The 21,735-nt window shown below is 44.1% G+C and overlaps 1 protein-coding gene and 3 non-coding genes across 4 annotated transcripts in view; 3 read left to right on the top strand and 1 right to left on the bottom strand.

Moving 5' to 3' along the window:
* Nucleotides 1–21,735, top strand: part of LOC144670314 (histone H2B-like) — a 1,149,071-nt gene that overhangs the window by 682,958 nt on the left and 444,378 nt on the right. The window lies entirely within an intron of this gene.
* Nucleotides 10,309–10,391, bottom strand: trnal-cag (transfer RNA leucine (anticodon CAG)). Its single transcript has one exon. It is a non-coding gene; the product is annotated as a tRNA-Leu (tRNA).
* trnas-gcu (transfer RNA serine (anticodon GCU)) lies at nucleotides 16,568–16,649 on the top strand. Its single transcript has one exon. It is a non-coding gene; the product is annotated as a tRNA-Ser (tRNA).
* On the top strand, nucleotides 17,215–17,286 carry trnaw-cca (transfer RNA tryptophan (anticodon CCA)). The gene has a single exon. It is a non-coding gene; the product is annotated as a tRNA-Trp (tRNA).

Below are 21,735 nucleotides of genomic sequence, written 5' to 3'. Positions count from 1 at the left end.
CATCCTCAAAAAATTCCAGTAGATTTGTCAAGCAAGATTTCCCTTTCGTAAATCCATGCTGACTGTCTCTGTTTCTCCCACTGTTTTCCAAGTGCTCAGCTATTAAATCCTTTATAATGGACTCTAGAATTTTCCCCACTACTGACATCAGGCTGACTGGTCTATAATTCCCTGTTTTCTCTCTACCTCCCTTTTTAGTTAGTGGGGTTACCTTAGGTACCCTCCAATCTGTAGGAACTGTTCTAGAGTCTATGGAATCTCGGAAGATGACCACCAATGCATCCACTATTTCTAGGGACACTTCCTTATGTACTCTGGGATGTAGATGATCAGGCAGTGGGGATTTATCGGCCTTCAATCCCATCAATTTATCCAACTTCATTTCCCTACTAATACTGCTTTCTTTCAGCTCCTCCCTCTCACTAAACCCTGTGTTCCCCAACATTTCTGGTATGTTATTTGTGTCTTCCTTTGTGAAGACAGAACAGTCAGAAGTATGTATTTTGTTGCACAACTATTTCTTTGTTCCTCATTATAAAGTCCCCTGTTTCTGTCTGTAAGACCTAAATTTGTCTTTACCAATCTTTTTATCTTCACATGCCTATAGAAAATTTACAGTCAGTTTTTATGTTCCCCGCAGGCTTACTCTCGTACTCGATTTTCCCCTTCTTAATCAATCCCTTTCTCTTCCTTTGCTGAATTCTGAACTGCTCCCAATCCTCAGGCCTGTTGTTTTTTCTGGCTAATTTATATACCTCTTCCTTGTGTTTCATACTATCTCTAATTTCCCTTGTAAGCCATGATTTGGTCACCTTTCCTGTTTTACTTTTGTGCCAGACAGTCATAAACAATTGTTGCTAAACAATTGTTGCAGTTCACCCATACACTTTTTCAATGTTTGCCATTGCCTATCCACTGTTATCCCTTAAAGTAACGTTTCCCAATCCATCATAGCCCACTCGCACCTCATACCATCGCAGTTTCCTTTATTAATATTCAGAGCCCTTTTCTCAGAATCAACTACTTCACTCTCCATTTTGATGAAGAATTCTGTCATATTATGGTTGCCCATCCCCAAAGGGCCTCGCACAACTAGATTGCCAATTATTCCTTTCTCATTAAATAATACTCAGTCTAGGATGGCTTGTTCTCTAGTTGGTTCCTCAACGTATTGCTGAAGGAAACCATTCCGTATACACTCCAGGAATAATTCCTCTATGGTATTGTTACTAATTTGATTTGGCCAATCTATATGCAGATTAAAGTCACCCATAATTACACATGTGCCTTTATTGCATGCATCTCTAATTTCCTGTTTAATGTCATTCCCAAAGTCACCACTACAGTTTGTGTCTATATACAACCTCCACTAACATCTTTTGCCCCTTAGCATTTCTCAGCTCTACCCATACAGGTTCCACATCATCGGAGCTAATATCTTTCCTCACTATTGCGTTAATTTCCTCTTTAACCAGCAATGCAATTCCATCGCCCTTTCCTTTTTGTCTATCCTTCCTAAATGCTGAATACCCTTGGATGTTCAGTTCCCATCCATGGTCACCCTGCAGCCATGTCTCCACAATCCCGACTATATCATACCTGTTTACATCTATTTGCGCGGTTAATTCATCTACTTTGTTGTGAATGCTCCCCGCGTTAAGGCACGAAGCCTTAAGGCTTGTCTTTTTAACATTACTTGTCCTGTTCCCACTATTTTTCACTGAGGTCCTGTTTGATTCTTGCCCTTGCTTGCGCTGCCGATCAGTTTTCATATTCCCCTTTCTATCTTCTGTTCCTGTCCGTGATTCCCCATTCTCTGACTCCTTGCATAGGTTCCCATCCCCCTGCCATTTTAGTTTAAACCCTCCCCAACCACTCTAGCAAATATTCCTCCTAGGACATCAGTCACTGTCCTGCCCAGGAGTAAATTGTCCAGTTTGTACTGGTCCCACCTCCCCCAGAACGGGTCCCAATGTTCCCGGAATCTGAACCCCCCCTCAAACCATCTCTTCAGCCACATATTTATCCGATGTATCCTGCTATTTCTACTCTAACCAGTACATTGCACTGGTAGTCACCCTGAGATCACTATCTTTGAGGCCCTACTTTTCAACTTACTTTCTAACTCCCTATATTCTGCTTTTAGGACCTCATCACTTTTTTTACCTATGTCGTTTGTACCAATGTGTACCACGACCACTGGCTGTTCACCCTCCGCCTTCATAACATCTGTAGCCGCTCTGAGGCATCCTTGACCCTCGCACCAGGGAGGCAACATACCATCCTGGAGTCTCGTTTGTGGCCAGATAAACGCCTATCTATTCCCCTTACAATTGAATCCACTATAACCATTGCATTACTACACTTTTTTCTCCTCGCCTGTGCAGCAGAGCCAATTGTGGTGCAACGAATTTGGCTGTTGCTGCTTTCCCCTGAGAGGCCATTCCCCCCCCAACAGTATCCAAAGCGGTATATCTGTTTTGCAGGGCAATAGCCACAGGAGATTCCTGCACTGCCTGCCTAGTCCTCTTGCTCTTCCTGGTGGTCACCCATTCCCTTCCTGCCTGCGGACTCTTAGCCTGCGGTGTGACCACCTCTCTATAAGTGCTATCCACGATACTCTCCACCTTGCAGATGCTCCACAATGTCCCCTGCTGCCGCTCCTACTCTGAAACCCGGGCTTCCAGGAGCTGCAGCTGGAGAGACTTCCCACACACGTGCTAGCCTCGGGCACTGGACATTTTCCCAGCTTCCCACATAGAGCAGGAGGAGCACACCACGGCTTTGAGCTCTTCTGCCATAACTTACCCCTTTAAATTAATTTAAACCTTTTGGAAGATACTTAGTATCAAATAATATCAATTACTCTAGGGCCCTTCTTCCCTGCAGCTCATTATTACAGAATATTGCTCTTACAAACGATTAACCACAAAATAAGACTTTGAAAACTATAAGCGATAAAAGTAGTAAACACTTACCCGACCCTACTCACGGTATTCAAGGATCATCTTGCTCCCTCCTCACTGAACTCTCTCAGTCACCAAACTCTAACTTAAGCACTCTACTGCAGCCCAAAGCAGCACTGCTGTGCAGTGCAAAGTCAGCAATGTAACATGGCCTGTTTTTATACCCTCTGAACTCAGCCTCTGAAAACCTGTTGAAGCCAGTTATCTAATTAACTAGTAGCTGCAAGCAGAGACTGTATAAACCCTGTTTTAAAGCTGGCCTAAAAACTCACCTTCTTCCAACCCAAATAGCAACTTTTAGTTTATTACTAAATTAAAGATAGACTAGACTTTAGATAGAAATTAACCCTCAAATTCCCTCAGTCATCAAACTCCAACTTAAGCACTCTGCTGCAGCCCAAAGCAGCACTCCAGCGCAGACCCCTGTATTCACCTCTAAATCATTAATGTACACTACAAATAGCAAAGGTCCCAGCACCACTCTTCACCGACTTCCAATTGCAAAATCAACCTTCGACCATCACCCTCTGCTTGCTGCCACTGAGCCAATTTTGGATCCAATTTGCCAAATTGCCCTGGACCCCATGGACTCTTACCTTCTTGACCATTCTGCCATGCAAGACCTTTGGAAATATTTATATTTATATTTGATTACATTTAATTCATTGCCACAGAAGGCTGTGGAGGCCTGGTCATTGAGTGTATTTAAGACCGAGATAGATAGGTTCTTGATTGGTGAGGGGATCAAAGGTTATGGGGAGAAGACAGGAGAATGGGGTTGAGAAACTTATCAGCCATGATTGAATGGCGGAGCAAACTCTATGGGCCGAATGGCCTAATTTCTGCCCCTATGTCTTATGGTCTTATAAATGATACTTATAAATTATAATATATAAATTATATAAAATATAATTATATTTAGAAAAAGACTTAGGGTCTTCCTTTATTTTGCCCGCCAGTGTTTTTGATGCCCCCTCTTCATCAACCTAATTACTTTTTTAAGTACCCCCTACACTTTCTATACTCTTCCAGAGCTCCTGCTGTGTTCTGCCCTCTGTACCTGCCACGAGCCTTTATTTCCTTATCCAATCCTCTATATCCCTTAACATTGAGGGTTCCCTGGAATTCTCTATCTGAACTGTCAAATCATTCAATCATCGTAAACATCTCAGTTAGATCACCCCTCAACATTCGAGACTCAAGGCGTTGCAAGGCTAGTCTTTGCAATCTCTCCTCATCAATTTGAGCCTGGTATCACTGTGGTGAAACTCTGCTGTTCCCACACCAAGGGCAATCTAACCTTCCTGAGGCGTGATGTCCAGAACTGACCGCAGTGATCTAAATGGGCTCTAAACAGATTTTATATAACTGTAGCATGAGTTCCAACCCTTTATATTCTATTAGCCTTGTTAGATTTTTTTTTACCTCCCTTTTAATGATATCTGTGAATGGCTCTCTGCTCCTCCACAGTTTTGAGCATCTCACCACAAAATTAAACAACCTGCTCTATTTTTCATAGGTTTAATTGGACGGCCCCTCACTTTAAAGTCCATTTGCTAAAATTTGCTCACTCACTAAACTTACCAAGAAAATTTCAAACTAAATGTGTTCCCCAAGCATAATGTTATGTTATTGCTCCATCACCATTAACTTTTCCCATTGCTCTTTCAGCCAGTGTAAACCCAGAGAACGGAAAATCTCGCTGCCTTTTATGAATCCTATTTTATAATCATTCTAGAAAAATTTTGCTGAAGACCTGTAATTACCAGTCTCAATTTTGAGGAAGTCTGAACAAATCCGGGATCTCCAGTGAGGTATTGACGAGCATCAGATTCCAGGTCTATTTTCTGCAAAATGTAATGAAACGGAACGAAGCAATTAATTAATAATATCCACAAACTAACAACAAGAAGAGCGGTTCGGCATTCCGAGTTCTTCTGCAGACATCCGGTTGCTGCTAATGGACCAAAAGAGGCCTAAAACTTGAAAGAAACCCTCTGGTAGAGCCCTCTGAGCATGTCTCCATTAGACCGTGCAGACAATACCTGCTTCATAGAGAACAATGGCGGGAAGTATGAGCAATTTCTCTGTCGGCATTCTGTGGGAATAGAGGCTACAAGATAAAACAGAATTAAAAACGCTGGACAGATCCTCTGGGAGCAGGGCCGTATAGCACGAATTCCTGGAGTGTATATGGCATGTTTTTCTGGACCAATACATTGAAGAACCAACGAGAGAACAGGCCATCCTCGACTGGGTATTGTGTAATGAGAAAGAAATAATTGGCAATCTAGTTGTGCGAGGCCCCTTGGGGATGAGCGACCATAATATGATAGAATTCTTCATCAAGATGGAGAGTGACGTAGTTGATTCTGAGACTTGGGTGTTGAATCTTAACAAAGGAAACTATGATGGTATGAGGCGCGAGTTGGCTATGATGGATTGGGAAACATTACTTAAAGGGATGATGGTGGGTAGGCGATGGCAATCATTCAAAGAGCGGATGGGTGAACTGCAACAATTGTTTATTCCTGTCTGGCGCAAAAGTAAAACAGGAAAGATGTCCAAACCATGGCTTACAATGGGAATTAGAGATAGTATTAGATGCAAGGAAGTGGCATACAATTAGCCAGAAAAAAACAACAGACCTGAGGATTGGGAGCAGTTTAGAATTCAGCAATAGAGGACCAAGGGTTTGATTAAGAAGAGGAAAACAGAGTACAAGTGTAAGCTTGCAGGGAACATAAAAACCGACTGTAAACGTTTCTATAGGTGTGTGAAGAGAAAAAGATTGGTGAAGACAAATGTAGGTCACTTACAGTCAGAAACAGGGGAACTTATAATGGGGAACAAAGAAATGGCTGACCAACTAAATAAATACTTTTGTTCTGTCTTCACACAGGAGGACACTAATAACATACCAGAAATGTTGGGGAACACAGGGTTAGTGAGAGGGAGGAACTGAAAGAAATCAGTATTAGTTGGGAAATGGTGTTTGGGAAATTGATGGGATTGAAAGCCGATAATTCCCCACGGCCTGATCATCTACATCCCAGAGTACTTAAGGAAGTGGCCCTGGAAATAGTGGATGCATTGGTGGTCATCTTCCGAGATTCTATAGACTCTAGAATAGTTCCTACAGATTGGAGGGTAGCTAATGTAACCCCACTACTTAAAAAGAGAGGCAGAGAGAAAACAGGGAATTATAGACCAGTCAGTCTGATGTTGGTTGTGGCAAACATTCTAGAGTTCATTATAAAAGATTTAATAGCTGAGCACGTGAAAAACAGTGGCAGAATCGGACAGAGTCAGCAAGGATTTATGAAAGGGAAATCATGCTTGAGAAATCTACTGGTATCTTTCGAGGATGTAACTAGTAGAGTTGATGAGGGGGAGCCAGTGGATGTGGTTTATTTGGACTTCCAGAAGGCTTTCCACAAAATCCCACGTTAGAGGTTGGCATGTAAAATTAAAGCACATGGGATTGGGGGCAGTGTATTGAGATGGATAGAAAACAGTTTGGCAGCCAGGAAACAAAGAGTAGGAACAAATGGGTCTTTTTCCAAATGGTAGGCAGTGACTAGTGGGGTACCGCAGGGATCGTTGCTGGGACCCCAGTTATTCACAATACATATTAATGATTTAGATGAGGGAATTAAACGTAATATCTCCAAATTTTCAGATGACACAAAGCTAGGTGGGAGGGTGAGCTGTGAGGAGTATGCAGAGATGCTTCAGTGTGATTTGGACAAGCTGACTGAGTGGGTAAATGCATGGCAGATGCAGTATAATGTGGATAAATGTGAGGTTATCCATTTTGGTAGCAAAAACAGGAAGGCAGATTATTATCTGAATGGCTATAAATTGAGAGAGGGGAATGTGCAACGAGACCTGGGTGTCCTTGCACACCAGTCGCTGAAGGTAACCATGCAGGTGCAGCAAGTGTTAAAGAAGGCAAATGGTATGTTGGCCTTCAGAGCCAGAGGATTCGAGTACAGGAACAGGGATGTCTTGCTGCAATTGTACCGGACCTTGGTGAGACCACATCTGGAATATTGTGTGCAGTTTTGGTCTCCCTATCGGAGGAAGGATGAACTTGCTATAGAGGGAGTGTAACGAAGGTTTACCTGACTGGTTCCTGGGATGGCGGGACTGACATATGAGGAGACTGAGATGAGGAGAAATTTTTTCACCCAGAGAGTGGTGAGCCTGTGGAATTCGTTACCACAGAAAGTAGTTGAGACTAAAACATTGCATGCTTTCAAGAAGGAGTTAGGTATAGCTCTTGGGGCGAAAGGGATCAAAGAGTATGGGGAGAAAGCGGGAGCAGGCTATTGAGTTGGATGATCAGACATGATCATAATGAATGTCGGAGCAGGCTCGAAAGGCCGAATGGCCTACTCCTGTTCCTAGTTTCTATGTTTCTATGACTCAAGTCAAAGTCGAAAAACCCAGTGGATTTTTAGAGGAAAATTTAACCACTGGACAATGGCAGCTGAAATACAGACCAAAAAAGTTCCTGCATTTATTCCCTTTATTTCAAGTTGTTTACAATCAAATGAAGAAAATAAACTGTTGGAGGGAATTTCCATGATTTATGGAAACACCAACAACCGCCAGTTGTCAATCACTCAGCCCCATGAGACCCACCCACACTGATGGGAGCTTCCTGCATCCAGCACTGGCCCTGTCGCACTCACCAGCTGCTCACCCAGACCCCACTCTCACAAACACTGAACATTTTCATCCAGACCCTTCAAATTATTTTTAACAATGAGAAAAAAATGTTCAGATTTCATCGCAGTTTGTTTGAACGGAACAAATGTTCAACTTTTCACCGTCACTCGGTAACCACGCTCGACATTCCTTCAATCAGTTGTATAAATTATCGGCTGTAAGGATTTATTTCACTGGGTTAAATAATTTCCATGTGAGGAATGTCCCAGCGTGAGAATGGAGAGGGCCGGGCTGACTGAGCTTTGTCTTCACCGCTTCTGGGCAGTGGGAATGTTCACCCTTCATTCTGCTCCCATTCACTTTCCCAAAGGGAATTTACAGATTCTCCAATCTGGGCCCTGGGGTTTACTCTTTGGTTCGTTTTGATTTGTCCCTTTTCCAGACTGACAATATCTTCCTAAGCTCGGGGTAAACATCCCCCTTGCATCGTGCCTTAGTCTCGGCTGGAAGCGGCCCATAGTGACCCCGAACTGGTCACCTCCACACTGACAGATACAACACGGTCACACACTGCTTCACCGAGATTAATGCCGAGAGCGGTTTCTAGGTCCAATGCAACAGTGAACACATTTCATTTGAAGGAATTGTGGGTGGTTAAGGTGTTTTGAAAGTCCTGATATTTTGTAGTGCATCCATCCCAAATGCTATGGGATTTCCCTGGAATGATTCCTAATATCCCTCTTTGGGAAAGATTAAAGTTAATTGGAACGTGTTGACCAGGTCATGAGGATAACTTCTTGAAATTGTTACGCGCTGCCAGCTCAACAACACCTAAACACTTGATACTTTTGTTCACAAATGAATTATAAACCAAATTTCCGTCCCGATGTAATTGCAGAATATTCAGTATTTTAACCGGAGTGGGAAACAGGTTAGCCACAGATATTCAGTGAGTTCCCGGAAAACAGGATTTAGAAACTGCTTGTTCCAACGTTCATACAGTAATCTGCTTTGATCTCTCTTCCTCTTATTTCCCAGGATGATGTTTGAATTCTGTCACCGACCGAGTGATGATCCCCTTGTCTTTTCAAAATCTTGATGTTCGTGTTCCGGGCACCAATTGTTAAATAGAATAGAGCCCAGCTCTTCCAGTAGCGGCACACTGGGGAGAGTTTCTCATTGTGTGTGGTAACTTCCACAAGGTCTCATCTTCGACGGTCACAGAAAGGAAAACCTGTCATTGTTAAAGCCTTTGCAGATAGTCCACTGTAAAAGGAGAGACCATTTTAACCTTAAATTCCAGATTTGGCCCTGTTATAAAGTAAGCGCCCAACTGCCCAGATGAAATCCAAGGAAGTCAGGTTCTGCTGGGATTTGGACCCAGGATCTCCTGTTTACTCGGCAGGTGTTTTACCAATTAAGCCACAGAACCTAACGATGCTTAATTACCCGCAAGGAATTGCTAGAAATCCTTCTCAGATCTGGTAGTATTTGTGAAGAATGAAACAGTTTAAATTTCAGGGCTCGAACTTGCACCAAAAAGATCTCAAACGTGAATCTGTTTCACTCTCTATAGATGCTGCCAGATGTGTTGAGCATTTGCAGCATTTTCTGGCGTTGTTTCAGATTTCCAGCATCCGCAGTATTTTGTTTTTGTACCAAAGGACAATGAGCTGCCTTTCCTGCACTGAGGGTTATTGCAGGAGAAAACCAAAACCTTTAAAGATGCTGACCAGAGTCAGTCTGCTCAGCTTTCAGAAAGATTTCAAATGATGATGTGAATCTGCACCACTGAATATCAAGGTCATCACGGTTTAGACAGCTGTAATGAACAGCTCCTGTTACAGCTTTAGATCAGGCAGTGGAGGATTATCACAGGCGCTCTGTCAGACTGCATGTTCCTTCAGACAGGCTTCCAACTGGACACATGGAATGAGCGGCTGTGTGAGCATTAGTGGTTGAGGTGGAGATTTCTCATTGGCTGAACTGGAGTTCCAGTTCCATTCCCAGACATCTCCCTTTCTCTTTCTGAATCTATCTCTGTCCTCTTGCTCATTTACACTTTGCATTGTTTCATCATTAGCGGCCACGTCTTCAGCTGTCTGAGCCTTTAGCTCTGCAATTCCTTCTAGAAACGTCCGCAGTTCACTCTCCCCCTTAACGCCCCCTTAAAATCTAACAGTTTTACGAAGGTTTTGTTCAGTTGTCCAAATATGTGACTCGATGTCGAATGTTGCTTGATAAAACTCCTTTGAAGCGCTTTGGGTAGTTTTATTAAATCTCGGAGCTGTTGCTGAAATCGATCAGTGAAATGAGCTGTGTTCCGGTGACCAAGAGCTTCTGCTTTATTCTTTCACGGGGTGTGGGCGTCGATGGCTCGGCCAGCATTTATTACCCAACTGAAATTGTCCTTGAGAAGCTGGCGATCAGCTGCCATCTTGAACCGCTACAGTCCATGTGGTGTAGGTACACCCACAGTGCTGTTAGGGAGGGGGTTCCAGGGTTTTGCCCCAGCGACAGTGAAGGGACGGCGATCCAGTTCCAAGTCAGGATGGTTTGTGGCTCGGAGGGGAGCTTGCTGCTGGTGGTGTTCTCATGCATCTGCTGCCCTTTTCCTTCCAAGTGCTGGAGGCCTTAGGTTTGGAAGTTGCTGAAGGAAAATTAGTGTCAGGAGTGGGATTCGAACCCACGCCTCCAGAGGAGACTGCGACCTGAACGCAGCGCCTTAGACCGCTCGGCCATCCTGACGCTTTGGTAGCGTTTCCTCGGACACTAAATCCATTGAATTCTGTACAAATGGTTCTGTACAAATGGTACAAATTCATCGACACTGCTTTAAAACACTCGATGTGATTTTCCTTTTTTCAGCACCTGTCAGCTTCCTGTATCTGAGTGCCATCCTTCCCCAAGCCGCTGGGGGGTGAGGAGCTTCTCATTGCTACATTGCTCCGTTTCCTCAAATCAACAAAGACCCAATTCCCGCCCGACCTGTTCCTCACACGAAGGTGTTCAGAGTGTAAGATCTGAGCGACGTGAAGTGTCCAATTGGAGAGTTACATCCTGGGTTAGTAAATTTGCGGATAACACAAAGATTGGCCGGGTGGTTAACAGTGAGGTTGAGTGTCTTGGGCTACAGGAAGTTATAGACGGGATGGTCAAATGGGCAGATAAGTGGCAGATGGGATTTAACCCTGTAAAGTGTGAGGTGATACACTTTGGAAGGAGAAATTTGACAAAGAGCTATTGAATGAATGGCATGACACTAGGAGATTCTGAGGAACAAAGGGACCTTGGTGTGCGTTTCCATAGATCTCTGAAGGCAGAGGGGCAGGTTAGTGGGGTGGTGAAAAAGGCATTTGGGACACTTGCCTTTATCAATCGAGGCATAGATTACAAAATTAGGGAGGTCATGTTGGAGTTGTATAGAACCTTATTGAGGCCACAGCTGGAGTACTGTGTGCAGTTCTGGTCGCCACATTATAGGAAGGATGTGATTGCACTGGAGGGGGTGCAGAGGAGATTCACCAGGATGTTGCCTGGGATGAAACATTTCAGTTAGGAAGAGAGGTTGGATAGACTTGGGTTGTTTTCCTTGGAGCAGAGAATACTGAGGGGCGACCTGTTAGAAGTGTACAAGATAATGAGGGGCATGGACGGAGTGGATAGGGAGCAGCTGTTCCCCTTAGTTGAAGGGTTAGTCACAAGGGGGCATAAGTTGAAGGTGAGGGGCAGGAGGTTTAGGTGGTACGTGAGGAAAAACCTTTTTACCCACAGGGTGGTGACGGTCTGGAATGCACTTCCTGGGAGGGGGGTGGAGGCGGGTTGCCTCACATCCTTTACAAATTACCTGGATGAGCACTTGGCACGTCACAACATTCAAGGCTATGGGCTAATTGCTGGTAAATGGGATTAGGTAGGTAGGTCAGGTGTTTCTCATGTGTCGGTGCAGACGCAATGGGCTGAAGGGCCTCTTCTGCACTGTGATTCTGTGGAATTCTGTGACTGAGGAAAACGACCAGTAACTGCTGCACACAAAGCGCTTAGTGAAAGGTCAAATTACATTGTTTGAGAGAGTCATTAAAGCCTCCTTCGGGCAGATTAAGCAGCATTTCCTGTGTTTCAGTGATACATTCTGATCTGAATTTAAAAGGAAAGGGTAAATATTTGTCATACTCATAAGATCCGTCCGCCGCATGACTGAGGCGAGCTCACTTCTCGATCTCATCACTGACAGATACAAACACCAATAAAGCATAATAAACGAGTGGGAAACGATAGATTAAAATTCCGCTCCCCCCGATTAATGTTAACCAAAGCACCAATGAAATGGATCAATCGGCGGATTTTTCAGGATTTACATTCCCAGTGGTTGATCAACGAATCAGCAGCTGGGAACATATAAGACCATAAGACATAGGAGCAGAAATTAGGCCATTCGGCCCATCGAGTCTGCTCCACCATTCAATCATGGCTGATAAGTCTCTCAACCCCATTCTCCCGCCTTCTCCCCATAACCTTTGACCACCTTACCAATCAAGAACCTATCTATATCGGTCTTAAATACACTCAATGACCTGTCTACACAGCCTTCTGTGGCAATGAATTCCATAGATTCACCACTCTCTGGCTAAAGAAGTTTCTCCTCATCTCTGTTCTAAAAGTTGGTCCCTTTACTCTGAGGCTGTGCCCTCGGGTCCTAGTCTCCCCTACTAATGGAAACATCTTCCCCACGTCCACTCTATCCAGGCCTTTCAGTATTCTGTTAGTTTCAATCAGATCCCCCCTCATCCTTCTAAACTCCATAGTATAGACCCAGAGTCCTCAAACGTTCCTCATATGTTAAGCCTTTCATTCCTGGGATCGTTCTCTTGAACCTCCTCTGGACCATCTCCAGGGCCAGCACAACTTTCCTGAGATACGGGGCCCAAAATTGCTCACAATATTCTAAATGTGGTCTGACCAGAGCCTTATAAAGCCTCAGCAGCACATCCCCTCTTTTATATTCCAGTCCTCCAGAAATAAATGCCAACATTGCATTTGCCTTCCTAACTACCGACTCAACATACAAGTTAACCTTAAGAGAATCCTGGACTGGGACTTCCAAGTCCCTTTGCACTCCAGATTTTTGAATTCTCTTCCCATTTAGAAAATAGTCTATGCCTCTATCCTTCCTACCAAAGTGCATGAGCTCACACTTCCCCACGTTATATTCCATCTGCCACTTCTTTGCCCATTCTCCTAACCTGTCTAAATCATTCTGCAGCCTCCCAGCCTCCTCAATACTACCTGTCCCTCCACCTATCTTTGTATCATCTGCAAACTTAGCCAGAATGCCCTCAGTTCCTTCATCTAAATCATTAATGTATAAAGTGAAAAGTTGTGGTCCCAACACTGACCCCTGCAGAACGCCACTAGTCACCAGCCGCCATCCTGAGAAGGACCCCCTTATCCCCACTCTCTGCCTCCTGCCAGACAGCCAATCTTCTCTCCATGCTAGTACCTTGCCTCTAACACCATGGGCTCTTACCTTACTGAGCAGCCTCCTGTGCGGCACCTTGTCAAAGGCCTTCTGGAAGTCCAAGTAGATAACATCCATTGGCTCTCCTGTGTCTAACCAACTCGTTAGCTCCTCAAAGAATTCTAACAGATTTGTCAGGCATGACCTCCCCTTGATGAAACCATGCTGACTTTGCCCTATTTTACCATGCACTTCCTAGTATTCTGAAATCTCATCCTTAATAACGGACTCTAAAATCTTACCAAAGACCGAGGTCAGGCTAATCGGCCTGTAATTTCCCATCTTCTGCCTCACTCCCTTCTTAAACAGAGGGGGTTACATTAGAGATTTTCCACTCCTCTGTGACCCTCCCTGACTCCAGTGATTCCTGAAAGATCACCACTAACGCCTCCACTATCTCTTCAGCTATCTCCTTCAGAACCGTGGGGTATAATCCACTTGGTCCAGGTGATTTATCCACCTTCAGACCTTTCAGTTTTCCTAGCACCTTCTCCTTGGTAATGGCCACCATACTCAGCTCTGCCCCTCGACTGTCTTGAACTTTGGGGATGTTACTCGTGTCTTCCACCGTGAAGACTGACGCAAAGTACCTATTCAGTTCCTCCGCCATTTCTTTGTTCCCCACTACTACTTCTCCAGCGTCATTTTCCAGCGGCCCAATGTCGACCTTTGCCTCTCTCTTACCCTTTATATATAAAAAAAAACTCTTGCAATCTTCTTTTACATTACTGGCTAGTTTACCCTCATATTTACTCTTCTCACTCCTTATTTCTTTTTTAGTTGTCCTCTGTAGGCTTCCCAATCCTTTGGTTTCCCCTGTTCTTCGCCGCATTGTATACTTTCTCATTCGCTCTTCTGCTGTCCGACTTCCCTTGTCAGCCATGGTTGCCTCGTCCTCCCTTTCGTATGCTTCCTCCTCGGAATGAATTATTGCCGTGCCAATACAAATAGCAGAGGATGGGTTCGATCCATCGACCTTTGGGTTATGGGCCTAGCACGCATACGCTGCTGCGTCTGAGATTTGTAGGTTGGTTACGATAGTTTAATGGGGGATAAGTTGACCAGCGCTTTTTCAAATTTTTTTAGAAGTTAAACCGATCTTTATTCCAGTAACGTGGACCAGCGGGAACAGAGCTGGACACGTGCAAGCGGGAAGGGCAAGTATCCGCTGCCCTCAGAAATGGGACTGCGTCTCCCCAAAAGAGACAGACACCCTCACTCAGCGACCGGGAAACACGAAACCGGAGATGCTCAGGAGAGTCGATTTGCAACTCTTTGCCGAAACCCGGGATTAAACGACTGATTTTTAGATCTTCAGTTTAAAGCTCTCCCAAACGAGCTATTCCAACTGACAGAAGTGATGCTTCGAGCCAGAATTTAAACAGCGACCAGGATACCAGTTTTACAGTCACCGACTGTCCTCCGCTTATATTAGAGAACATGATCGCATAATGACAAAGGACAGCCATCACCTCGTTTCAGTTCCCTCCAGATTTCGATGTTTTTCTTGACAAAGAGGGGGTCCATAGCCCAACGAAGCATCAGTTCATTGCCATAAGCTCTCGGCCAATCGCTACATTGGAATTGTCCTACAAACAGCTTTCTTCATCCTTTCAGTGAATTGTTTGCTGATGTCACCGTTAAATATCTTAACTCTAAGTTTAAGGTTATATACATTTGTTCTGTATTCCCCCAAAAGAGGAAATTGTTTCTCCACATTAAAACCTATTAATCATCTCAATTACCTCAACCAGATAGCGCCTAAACCTTCTCAACTCACGCGTAAGTAAGTGTCACAGCGGGAGCACATCTAATTGCAGATAAGAAAACTGTGTGTCGCACATGGTCATGGCTACTTTTGCAGCAAACCTGTTTCTGAATTAATGGGACCCACTTGTGATAAACACTGTCATCTTTCACTGTTTAGCAGGTGAGTTTCATGGAGCCACAAATGTGATTCCCTCAGTTCCGCTTTTGCACAAAGCTGGGGAAATGCATCACAGATGTCAGTCTTCAGCCAGCTCCATTCACTCCAAGTGAAATCAATAGATGGCTGAAGGCACGGGAAAATGCAAAGGCTTTGGGCCCGGCCAACATTCCTGCAGCAGTACTGAAAACCTGTGCTCCAGAAATAGCCTCGCTCCTCGCCAAGTTGTTCCAGTGCAGCTACAAGACTGGCATCTACCCGGCAATGTGGGAAATTGCTCAGGTCTGTCTTGTCCACAAAAAACAGGAAAACCCAACCGGCGAAAAGCGCCCGATCAGTCTCCTCTCGTTCATCAAGAAAAGGGGTGGAAATTTCTTCGACAGCGCGATCAAGTGACACTTACTCAGCAATAACCCGCTCACTGAAGCTCAGTTTGGTATCTGCCAGGGTCACTCAGCACCTGACCTCATTGCAGCCTTGGTCCAAACATGGAGGAAGCAGCTGAACTTAATACCTGAGGTGCAAGTGACTGCACTTGAGACCAAAGAAGCTTTTGACCGAGTGTGGCATCAAGGAACACTCGCAAAACTGAAGTCAATAGAAATAAGGCAGGAAACTCTCCACTGGTTGGAGTCGTCCCCGGGGGTTCCAATACATTCTAAAAGATTTCCAGCCTTAACAGGAATTCGCTTTTGGTTGATACACTGTGGGTGGCAATGAAAGGATCCATTGAGAGCAGTTTTTCGTGCAGGTGGCTGGTTGTTCTTGGGCTTCGATTCTCGCTTTGGGCTTTTCAATGAGTTCGTATGCAAGAGGTCCCACTTTCATCTCCAGGACGAGCCCAGCAAGCATTTTAATGCAGTATTTTTTCGCGCTCGAGGTGGTGGCAGTTCCGGAAATCAGGACCAAGTTTGAACACCCAGGAAGTCATTGCAGAGAATGCATCACCTCAACACACGTGAAGAAAATGAACACAGGGTTTAAAGAACGTTTCTCCGTGTTATGGGACTCTGAAATTATCCGAATGCATCAAATAAGGGGAGCTGCCTACTTCTGGATTCAGGTGGGAGGCTGATTGAACTCAGTGAAAATCTTGACTGAAAGGCCAAGCAGAGGTGGGATCTCCAAAGATTTATTTTCATTTCCCACACTTTAGCCGTGATCGGGCACTGGCAGTGAGCTGGGAAGGGTTTCTTCTTGCTGCCAAATGCTTGCATGTTCCGGTCTTTCCGCGATGGGTTTTCACACTGTGCAGAAACATGTTGGATATCATGTTGAAGTGTTGAAACGATTCACATCAGCGCATTTACAACAGCATCTGATCTGATGTGGTGGAAATGCATTTTATGGACAGAAAATACATTTCCATCTTTAGACACCTGGCCGAATATTCAGGACCTGTACGAAAGAGGATCATTTATTTCAACAGATCGTGAATGCAAAAAGCATAGAAGGAGGTTTAATAAATCGCAGATGCGTGACGAGGTGGCCGAGAGGTTAAGGCGATGGACTGCTAATCCATTGTGCTTTGCACGCGTGGGTTCGAATCCCACCTTCGTCGTCACTTTCTTAACGTTCACGGCTGTGGGCCAAGTGCTGGTAAACGGGATTAGGTTGGTAGGTCTCGTGTCGGTGCAGACTCGATGTGCTGAAGGTGCTGTTCTGCACTGTGTGATGATGTGACTCCTTGAAATCTTGCATCGTTATTTCTTTCTCCCTGTCCGCTAATTTTCAGTTGTATAATTTGGGTCTCTGCTCCTCCATCGTTTGCAACATCTCACCAATTAAAAACAAAACGAAGCGAAACTCGTGCATTCGTGGCCTCAATCAGATTATGGTTCATTGTGAATCCAACTGTCAAAGTATTTCTCACTCATTTAAACGATTTATGAAATTTGAAAATAAACTTCTCCCACGGCTTATTGTTGTGCGTTTTCTCTCTCGTTCTTTGCTTTTCCTGTTACTCGTCCTTGTGATGTAAATCCACAGAAAGCAAAGAAGGCCACGAGGAAAGGAGGGAAAATCATGTTCCCTTTCATGATCCCTGTTTGATTTTCAATGCACTGAATATGATCAAGGTCTAAGGAAGTGAATCTAGGACAAGCAACTGCTAGCTTCTTGTAGCTGGGCTTGTGGCGCAACGGTAGCGCGTCTGACTCCAGATCAGAAGATTGCGTGTTCAAATCACGTCAGGCTCATGGCTCTTCACTGTACCTGAAGCTTTCGTCTGGACACAAATTTCCTTGTGCCTGGATTCTGCCGTAATGTTGAATTTCAGAACCATGATGAAAGTCATCTCTTCCGAATTTCCGGCTTAGTTTTCATTTTACACAGTTTTACATTGGAACAACGTTTCAGCGATGTGGGGTATCTACTGTTTTTGCAATTGTTCTGTTACCCAGCATGAGAAGGAAAACACAAAGTGTCCATCATGGGGTTTAAACCCACAGCCGCTTCCGTCCATACAGCTGCTTAATTCCGTTAGCTGGAGTAGGTTATGTAAGCTATAATCACCCGACTTTATTTTATCTATAAATCAGGAGATTCAAACTCGTCCTTTTAAATCAGAGCGACAGTGAGTTCAGTTAAAACAGATGTTTAAAAACAGAAGCAATTTCGTTCTGTTCACGGCATCCAGTTATAGCGACCTGCATTAAACAGCAGGAGTGGAAACCGCAGTCCGACACCCGCCTCTTCACATTAACCGGCAGCCTGAATTTCAGTTTTGGGATTTGAGAGAGAGCGGATCTTTTTGTGGAAACTGAAGCCACTTTTCCTGTGAATGGAGCCGGTCAAAGAGCCCGGGCCGGCCTGAGAGTCCCCGAGCCCGGTGTCAGTGGGAGCCTGGGGAGAGGACAGATCCCAGGGAAAGGGAATGAGATTAGAGAGAAGGAAGGTTATTGCGGGGTTGAGGGGACTGAATGGTTGGCGACGGGAGGAATGCAAACGGGGGAGAAAAGGGGAGGGGTTGTGGGGGACAGCATCTGTCAGAACAAGGAAGAGAGCGACGGAGGAAAAGAGGGAGGGAGCTGAAGGGAGGGCGGGAATGAGGAGGAACTTGCATTTCGCCAGCACATTTTGCAACTGCAGAAAGATCCAAAATCTCACAGCCAATGGGTGGGCATTTTGGACAAGGGGGTTGCTGGGGGGTCTTGGTAATTGAGATTCGTGCTTGAATGTGCACAGCATGATCCCACAGGCAGTAACCTGATCAATATTAGGATCTCCTGTTTCAGTGATCCTGGATGAGGGATTATTAGTGATCCCAGGACTCCGGCTAAAACTCCTCTTCTCTTGCTGTAAATAGTCTGTTTGGATTGTTCACATCCCTTCCAGTGGGGAAGATGAGATCTCGGTTTTAAATGTGGTTTATTACTGGATAGTGTCATATATCCTTGTTACCCCTCTGTGGTATTACAGTACATCGTGGTAAACAATTTACCTCTTCGAGAAGGTCAAGGAGTTGGAAACACTGAGAAACTGCTCGTCCTGTCATTACTAACTCACGTGGCCTCTGATAATAAAACATAACCTCTTCCAGTCGGTGGAGATGTGATGTAGACATACCTCAGAATAATGCTCACACACCACAGCAGATGTTGCCCATTGTCTTCAAAGACAGTCGATTGAAGAGTTTCCCTCCTTGTTTCGTTGAACTTCTCAATGTTGTAATGGTGTCTGCTCCATTCCCGGGACAAATGTGGGAATCAGAAACCATCACTTCCTCCCTATGTGGATCCGACTGATAAGAGTTTTTATCATTAATTTCTCTCCGCCTCTGACGCCTTATCACATCCAATCTTTAAAACAAATTTAACGTTTTCTGATTTCGACACTCGAATCGAAATTCCTGCAACCTCTCTTCCCCTGCCCTGCTAAAAAGTCCACCTCTTTCAACTGTGAGTGTTTATCTCTCATTATTTGTAACACCTCTCTAAATAACAATCTAGTGCTGCTTCTGCTCTCAGTACAATGTCCCCTGTCTTTGCCCTATTCTGTGAACTATGATTCAGTCAGTTGCTCTCAAGTTTTTACAGGCAGAGGGTTGTGAGTTCAAAATCTCTCCAGAATTCTGAGCAGAAAGTCAGGCTGACACTTCAGTGCTGCGCTGAGCCAAAGTTTCACTGTTACAGTTGCCAGTTTTGAGATGCTATGGCAAACTGAGGTGCCATCTGCCTTCACATGTAAAATTACCATGGCACAATTTCGGACAGTGGCACGGGAGTTATTCCATCGTGTCGGAGCCAACATTTGCCCCTCAATTAACACCACTTCAAAACAGATTCTCCTGCCTTCATCACATTGCTGTTCCTGGAAGCTGGCTGTTGCAAACCCTTTAATAATATAGTTCAAAAAACATCGTGATTGAAACGCTGCAAGGAAAAGACAAGGCGTTAATGAGAATTCTGCTGAGAGAGCTACATTGGACAGAAAATCAGGCGAAGAATACGAGGAATCGACACCAGAGAACCAATCAACGTCAAAACTGAATCAACTCCTGTGAAATCAATGAGTAAAAGCTGAGAGCTCCGAGCACCATCAGCTCATCACCCAGAGACACTCACAGAAGAATTTAGTCTCCTGTCTTAGACAGTACCTCCTGAATGAGAATGACTTCCTTCCACTCCGGGGCTGTGAGTTCTAAGGTGACTAAAGATCCAATGCTGGCTCCGCACACTCTGCCACAGATCCCGAGGGGAGTGTGAAAGCCTTTCACTGAGTTTCAAGGTTGCAGATCTGATCTTGGTGGTATCGCTGCAGTGTTCCCTGGAGGCGGGGTCTCATTCTTAATGCAAAAACCTGACATCGAGGATGGGTTGTTCATCACCAAATAAAAAATCTGGAGATGTAGGACGTTAGAATCCGCTCATCTCTGATTCACTTTTACTCATTTTTGTTTCCTGTGGTGTGTAGCTGTCCATTAAAAATAACAAACAGTATTCGGAAGATTCTGGCCAGTACCTTCAGGGTTTCCGCTGTTGCATCCGACAGCATCGTCAGCTGCATCACATCTGGACCTCGTGACTTATTAACATTCATTGCAGCCAATCCTGCTCGGGCCTCTTCTTTCACAAGATTTATGGGAACAACAAAAACATTTGCAAATTGTCGATGGAAAAAAGTGAGAACCTTTCTTGAAGAGGGTTTTAAGAGGCCTTTGTGGTAAAGAAGTAGAGTTAGCGGAAAAAAAAATAGCAATAAGTGGAATGAAGGAGGTGGGTTGTCCATGAGTTGATTGCAGATTTTCATGAAGGTTTATTTCGAGAGATTTTAAGTCTATTTCTTCTACATCTTTTAGGAAATTAACATTGAAAAAGCTCAATCGTGATCGAAAATGTATTGAAATCTTAGTTTATCAAAATAATGCAGAACGACGTGATTCAAAGAATCAGATTATAATGTGGATTATAAAATCCTGGTGAGGGCTAGGGACAAGTTTTAGCAAAGACGGCAAGGCCTTGGAGAGCGTACAGTGGGGATGTACTGGAATGGTATCAGCGGTGAGGGATTCTGTATGTGGCTGGACAAAGAAACAACAACTAGGGATTTTCTTCTTACAACAGAGAATGTTAAGGGGACATTCAGTGCAGGTATTTAAATTCATCCCAGGCATATGATTTTCTTATACACATTATTACATATTTTTCCCATTGACTGAATATTAGGTAACCAATGAACACATTCAACATAATCTGCAGGGTTTTGCTTTTGTCCGAAATAAATTTGTCAGGAAAAGTTTCGCGTTTGTAAATTAAAAACAATCCTTGACCTGAAGTGATGGAAGGTTATTTTGCTCACAGAAGCTGAATGTCCAACATTGCACACCTGCCTGCCTATTCAGAACCTTCTTGTCAACGTTCCTGGATGGAAAAAGTGTATGAGACTGTGTTCTGAAACTCAGACAGGTGACGAGGTGACAGAGAGGTCAAGGTGATGGACCGATGATCCATTCTGATTTGGATCCTTGTTGCTAGTTTGTAGATATTATCAATTAATTGCTTCTTCCTGTTTGCCAACATTTTGAATCAAATAGGCCTGGAATCCTATCCTTGCTAATATCTCAATGGAGATTCCGGGTCTGTTCAGGCCATAAAAACACTAAGATTGAGAGTTTCAGTTTTTCACCCAAATTTTACTGGAATGATGATAAAATAGGATTCATGAAAGACGGCAAGATATTTTCCTCCCTCCATTCCATTCTCTGGATTTACACCAGCTGAAAGAGCAACAGAAAAAGTTAATGGTAATGGAGCTGAAACACAACATTATCCTTGGGGAACACATTTAATTTAGAATTTACTTGATAAGTTAAGTGAGTGAGCAAGTTTTAGCAAAATAAGTTTAAAGTTAGGGCCCTTTTAAATAAACATATGAAACTTAGAGCAGGGTGTTATTTTTGTGGTGAGATGGTAGCAGCTGTGGAAGAACAGGGAGCCATGTACATTAAAAGCTATTGGACAGGAAGGTGAAAAAAAAACAAGGCTAATAGAATACAACTGATTGAACTTATTCTACAGTTATGTAAGATACTGTTAAGACCCCATTCAGATCATTGCGTTCAATTCTGGACAACAAACCTCATGAAGGTCAGCTTGGCCTTGAAGTGGGTGCAGCAGATTTTCAGCTGTGTTTTCAGACTCAAATGG

The sequence above is a fragment of the Cetorhinus maximus genome, chromosome 31 (assembly GCF_964194155.1).
Source record: "Cetorhinus maximus chromosome 31, sCetMax3.hap1.1, whole genome shotgun sequence".
Taxonomy (NCBI): domain Eukaryota; kingdom Metazoa; phylum Chordata; class Chondrichthyes; order Lamniformes; family Cetorhinidae; genus Cetorhinus; species Cetorhinus maximus.
Note: the sequence above shows the minus strand (reverse complement) of the source record. Positions and strands in the feature narration are given on the sequence as shown.